A 7,039-nucleotide genomic window follows, 5' to 3' on the forward strand; every position below is an offset into this window, starting at 1 on the left:
ATAGTAGGACAAAATTAAGCTAAGCAACTTTTTGCTTTAAGGGTCAAGCAGAAATAACTAACATCAAATATAAACTGAAAAACTAATGGACCTATTATAAGTCATTCCATCTCACACGCAATCTTTCTGTAACTCCAAAAATTGTTCCCCTAGTCAGATCAGTGTTTGGAACATACTTAACCAAATTTTAACTCACATGAATGAAATTTATTTTTACCCTGGTTCTAAAGCTATTAGGTGTCACAAAAAGTACTACAGTGAAATTTTTGGTTTTACTGATATTCTGCATCTCCTTCCATCCTGATAAGTCTTACAAAATATGTGTTTTCAAATAGAACAAAAAGAAACACTAGTGAATGAAAAATTGTTAAAATAATTTATTTTTTCTGCTTTAAAATTATCTTTATGTCTTTCCTGGTTAAAAGGAAAACATTCATTTTCCTTGAAACGAGGTTGGTAATATATTTTTAAAAATATTTTCCTGTTATTTTAAACCTTGAACTTTTCATATTATCACACCTTATACTGCCATTAGCCATAGTTTTGTGAAGTGCTAGCAGTATTTATTTAATATAGAAATTAAGGATGTTAAAATGATCAGAAATACCTGCTTAGTATCTTAATCTGTCATTTTCTATAATAAATGGTTTATAGTACTGACATTAATACTTTTATTTTTATGGGTAAAAATTCCAATATACCCTATAATATTATCATAATAATAAAGTCTAATGTTTCAATGGTAATTAAGTTAATTTCAGCCCTGGTCTGGATACTACTTCTAACACTTGGACTGATCATTTATTTTCAGCCTTACATTTATTCTTACCTCAATAGTTATTTTTTCCAGTATGAAGGTTTCTCCAGGAAAGTTACATAAAAAAAAGGTCTTAAGAAAATCCAAATGTAAATATGTAAACCTATAACTATTGTTCTCATTGCTACTGTTACATGTTGGCTGTTATGCTTTTCTTATCTCTTTATATACTACGCATTTATCTATACCAATTCAGAAAATTTGTATATTTTTAATTGTGGATTTAGTACATTATATTTAGTACAGTATATTAATACATGTGATGATTATGGGGGAGGGGAAGGGGGAAAATAGTTGAGGGGAGGGAGAGAGGTAAACCATGAGAAACTCTTGAATACTGAGAACAAACTAAGGACTGATGGGGGAGGGAGGGAGGGGAAGGAGGGTGATGGACATGGAGGAGGGCACCTGTTGGGAGGAGCACTGGGTGTTACATGGAAATCAACTTGACAATAGAGTATGAAAGAAAAGAAAATATCAAAATGTTTGAACATTTTATAAAAAAATAAAAAATAAAAATGACAATGATGGTAATGATGTTGATAAATATGTATACAAGATTGTGACATCTTCCATCGTCTTTTCTATAATTGTTCTTCACGCTGCTTGCTGAGATGCTATGGATTTTTTTGCACTTCCTTGTGAATAATACTTCAATGCAGCTAAACTGTGAATAAATTGACAATGCCTTAAAAATACAACAACAACAAAAAAATACATGCAATAACTAATTTGCTCAATGCTACAATAAGCAAGATATTTCACTATCTTTAATTTTCTTATATTCCCTTCGGCACATTTTCAAAGCTTTTTTCCTCCCTGATTATGAATGTCATATGGAAGTTCTAAAACCACCTGGCTTATTGATAATTCTTAAAACTAGCCAAGTGGCCATAAGCCCAATGACCTCATTGGTGTCTCTTTCTTATAGTTTTGTTTGCCACCTTGCCTGTACTGCACAATATTAATATACATAAGCAAAATAAATCTTTGAGATCAATACTAACCTCATTCCCCAATCATATCTTTTTCTCAACTAAAAACCTTGGGTCTATGTTCTTCTCTACATTTTTTTATTCAACTACCAGAAAAACTTATTTAATTTGTTTTTGAGAGAAAAAATGTATTATCAGTTAAGTTTTATTAGAAAAACTGTCCTCGTTTCAACAATAGAATTTCATTTTTTTCCTGTCTCCTTTAAGTCTTCATCACATACCTGTGAAAGTTGTTTGAATTCATGTTCAAAAGTCAATGCTTAATATTCCAATAGCAAAACACTTTTCCTAATCTTCATCAAAATGTCGGTAAACTCAGTGGTAAAATGAAATGCAGTTGTATTGATTAAATGAAAAGAAACACTATGTGTAAACATATAATAGGTGTGTATAAAGTCATGTTCAATAAAATGACAGCTATTATTTACAAGTAGGTCACAGGAACTTCTAATCAAAAATAAATATTTTCAAGCATAGGTACACATGATTACATATGCATTTTTTTTTGCACATCCCTCTGTGTGGGTGTGTATATGTGTGTGTTAGTTGATAGTTGTAAATAACAGGAAGATATTTCAGTTAATACTAATATATTTTGTATTCAAATAAACTCCTCTCATGTTTAAGGATAGGACATTGATAAGCTGTTAATGGTAGCTAAAGGGAATTTTCGATCCATGTTCAAAAGTTATGTTCTTGCATTTGTCAAGACTTCCACTGAAGTAAAAGCTAATTTATGTTCTTGACATTTCCACTTCTCTTTAAATACTCCTGTGACTAGTTTGTCACATACAGGATGTTAACTCCTAATTTTGTGCAGTTTAAATGATTTTATAGTTTGAAACTTCTCAATACATGCTAACAGTATACCAGAAGGATATTATAAACTACTGATACGAAATCCTTGAATAATCTAAGGAATTCTTTTCTATTCTGGGAGAGCAAACTCATTCACCTATTAAACACTTTTGTCCTTTTGTTCCCTTGCTCTTCTATTCATATGCCTTTGGGGCAAAATGTATAACATTACTTTTATCACCAATAAAACTTGGTATAATCCTCTAGTTTTTTTAAGTTGTCCCAGGGAGTTCCATATGTACATGTTCTTCATAAGGATTTTGATTAAGTTGACTTTGAATCTATTTTGAAATTCTCCCTTCTACTTATCTTATTTTTTTAATCACCAAGTCTCTATCTCTTTCCTTTGAAATTGACTTTGATTCTCATTTTTCATACTTCCATTTGTGAAATACTTGGGTTAATGACTTAATCACTTTGTACCACTATAGAAAACAAAATTTCAAAATTCTACTCAATATTTTATTTGATTACCTCACATATTTCTGTAACATGAATTTTTTTAATGTTTATTTATTTTCAGAGAGAGGGAGTGGGGGGGCAGAGAGAGGGAGAGAGAGGGAAAGAGAGAGAGAGAGAGAGAGAGAGAGAGAGAGAGAGAATATTAAGCAGGCTCCACACTGTCAGTGCAAAGCCAAGCATGAGGCTCTATCTCACAAACCTTGAGATCATGATCTGAGCTAAAATTGAGAATTGGATGCTTGCAACTGAGCCACCCAGGAACCTTTATAATGTGAGTTTTTAAAACCTATCTTCCATAATTACCACTACTTTTCAAATAACCTTTTTTTTCTTTTTTTTTTAAATTTTTAAAATGTTTTATTAATTTTTGATACAGGAGAGACAGAGCATGAGAGGGGAAGGGGCAGAGAGAGAAGGAGACACAGAACCAGAAGCAGGCTCCAGGCTCTGAGCTAGCTGTCAGCACAGAGCCTGACGCGGGCTCGAACCCATGAACGTGAGATCTGACCTGAGCCGAAGTCAGAGGCCTAACTGACCGGGCCACCCAGGCGCCCCTCAAATAACCTAAAAGAGTGTGGGTTCCCCTATGTGCCAGTCTGTCTCTCACCCTTCTCCAAGACGATTGCTTCCTCCCCACTGTGGTGATCATGATTCAGTTCTCTCCCAAACATGTCTCTTCACTTTGACCCTCTTCATAGTGGCCTCTTATCTGCCTGTAGATGTGGAATCTGTTATGCTAGCCTTCTGGTCAATTTCTTTGATATTTAGGGTAATTTGATAGTTATCTAGTTGTATTTGGGTGACCAGGCAAACCTGTGCTCCTCCTACTCTTCTGCCATCTTTCAAAAAGGAAAGAAAACAAAACAAACAAAACTATTTTGTTCTATATATTCAAAGTTAATTAATGAGTGTGTGTGTGTGTGTGTGTGTGTGTGTGTGTGTGGAAGAAAAACTATTATATATAATATATAATATATTTATCTGAATTAAAACATAGATACTGTTCTCAGATTGTTCACAGTCTAAAAGCAAAGACAGACAAATGAGTAAATGCATTAAAGGATCCCCAAAGAGTAAAACTTCTGCAAGGCACCAATAGGAGCCAAGAAATGGATCTGAAATTTCATTGGTAAGGATAACAGTTCTGGAAGCTTTAACAACAACAAAAATCATAGGCTTTACCCAATAAAAGTTTATGTCTCATTCCAGTCACAATCTTGTCTATATCAGATGAATACTTTTGGATATTTCTCCTCTAACCAGTTAACTGAAGGTGTCAAATTTATCTATCATGGCACACCATCATCTCAAAATTCTTCCCTTCCAGCAGCATGGGTGTGAAAAGGAGGATTAGCTAAGGATCTCTCCGGAAATAATAAGGGCCAAAATTTAAATTAGTGTATGTCACATTTAGTTCTGTCAGTTAGCTAAATGACTTTCCATGACCTGGAACTGACTGCATAGGTGGCCTAGGAAATAATATTTTGTGTGCCCAGGAAAAGTAAACAGTATTGAAAGTATTTAGCCAATATTTGTCACAGGCTGATGTGAATCACATTGGTAAGTAAGAAGAAAGAAGCAATTTATAAATAAAATGCTCCAAGACTCTGACATTCCAACAGAAGAGCACACAGCGGAGCCAACACAGGGAAGATGAATTCCCATAAACTGGCTAGGAAAGAAACTAAATGTATTCTAGCAATCAGCAGGGCTTAAAACCTCCAGTTTCAAAGGTCAGTGGGCATGGCTCATGGACAGCCTGGAGGCATTTGGGTTGTTCTTGGAGAGAAGGCAGGGCAAACAGCCTGTGGACATAGAGCATGGAGACAGTGATCTGAAAAGTGCAAGGGCACACACTGGGAAGTTATTTAATCCTCTCAAAGGTTTAAGTTTGCTATAGACAGGGAGCATTCATGGAGAGACCCCTCCCAGAGCAAAGGAATTGGCAGGTGCTATTTCCCTTCCCTGACTCTCACCATAAACACAGAGCCATGTATGGGAAACAACAGCAATACTCACTACCCAACTTGCTTACACCAAGCCCTACTCCCTCACCCTCTGGTGGAACGATTTCCCATTTTTGCTTGCCTCAGTCCCAGTGCCCTGGACTCCCTCTCCTTAGAAGACAAGGCCAAGCCCATGCCCACATCACATCACCTGACCTGAAAGTTTTGCAGGGCCTTAGTTCCAGTGGTGGTGGAGACACATCTCATTTCACAATCGGACCAGAGCACATTTAGTTAAAATGCACCAATTCAGACCAGGGACCAAACACTGCCTACAAGAGGCAAAGAGAGCTTCTGGAAATTACTGGCCTGAAGGATAAAGTTGCCAGGATACAACAGCAGAACATGTGCAGTACACACTTGAGACACTTCCTGAAACATCAAGCCTAGAGGAATAGGATACACTAGACTGCAGGGCACTAAAGGAGTCTTCTTCATAAAGTCATAACCCTGAAGAACACATAGTTGACTTTCTTAACACAGAGAAACAAGAGGCTTAAAGAAAAATTAGAAGACAGAGACAGAGAAAATTATCCCAAGTGAAAGAAGGCCTCAAGGTCGTGGCCAGAAATCTAAGCAAAACAAATATAAGTACAATGCCTGATAGAGAATTTAGGGTAATAATTATAAAGATACTCCATGGACTTGAGAAAAAGTAGAAGGAATGAGTAAGATCCTTAACACAGAGATAAGAAATAAAATAACAGAGACAAAAGGCTCAATAAATAAAATGAGATACATGCTCAATGAAATGAACAGTAGGCTAGAAGAAGCAAAGGAATGAGAAAATGACCTAGAAGATAGAGAAATGAAACCTAACCAAGCCGAACAAAAGAGAGAAGAAATAATTACAGAAAATGAGACGAGGCTTAGGAAACTCAGTGACCCCATCAAATATAATAACATTTCCATTATAGAAGCCATACAAGAAGAGGGATAATAGGAGGCAGAAAATTTATTTGAAGAGATAATAGATGAAAACTTCCTTAATCTGGGGAAGAAAACAGATATCCAAATCCAGAAGGCACAGAGAACTCCCAACAAAATCAACAAAAGCAGATCCACACCAAGACACATTATGTAATTAAAATGGAAATATGTAGTGATAAAGAAAAAAAAAAAAAGCAGCAATTCAAAATAAGACCAATTACCAACAACAAAATTTCACCAGTAATGAAAATATTGCAGCAAACAAAAGTCTAGGGCCAGATGATTTCACAAGTGAATTCTACCAAACATTTAAATAAGAGTTAATACCCATTCTTCTCAAACTTTTCAAAAAAAAAGAAAACTTCTGCATTTATCCTATGAGGCCAGCATTACCCTGATACCAAAACCAGATAAAGAAACTACTAGAAAAAAAAGCTACAAGGCAATATCTCTGATGAGCATAGAACCGAAAGTACTCAACAAAATACTAGCAATGAATTAATAAAGACATTTAAAAAAATCATTCACCATGATTAAATGAAATTTCTTTCTAGGATCCAATGTGGTTCAGAATTCACGAATCAATCAACCTGAAACAACACATCAATAGCAGAAAGGATAAGACCCATATGATCATTTAAGTAGATACAGAAAAAGTATTTGACAAAGTACAACTCCATTCATAATAAAAATCATTGACCAAGTAGATTTAGATGAACATTCCTCAATATAATAAAGGCTAACCCTTTAGTTGTGGAAAACCCACAACTAATACCATCCTCAATGGAGAAAAACTGAGGGGTTTTCCTTTGAGGTCAGGAACAAGACAGGATGTCCACTCTCACCACATTTATTTAACATAGTACCACGAGTCCTAGCCACAGCAATCAGACAACCAAAAGAATAAAAGGCATCTAAACCTGTAAGGAATAAATAAAACATTTCTCATTTGTAGATTTTATATATATATA

At 35.1% G+C, this 7,039-nt stretch overlaps 1 long non-coding RNA gene across 1 annotated transcript in view; it reads right to left on the reverse strand.

The window, feature by feature from the left end:
* Positions 1–1,298: 1,298 nt before the first annotated feature.
* LOC115306110 overlaps positions 1,299–7,039 on the reverse strand; it is a 7,570-nt gene continuing 1,829 nt past the window's right edge. The window contains exon 2 of the long non-coding RNA XR_003915189.1: positions 1,299–1,505. This is a non-coding gene — a long non-coding RNA (uncharacterized LOC115306110). The remainder of the gene's footprint in view (positions 1,506–7,039) is intronic.

Source organism: Suricata suricatta, chromosome 11 (assembly GCF_006229205.1).
Source record: "Suricata suricatta isolate VVHF042 chromosome 11, meerkat_22Aug2017_6uvM2_HiC, whole genome shotgun sequence".
Taxonomy (NCBI): domain Eukaryota; kingdom Metazoa; phylum Chordata; class Mammalia; order Carnivora; family Herpestidae; genus Suricata; species Suricata suricatta.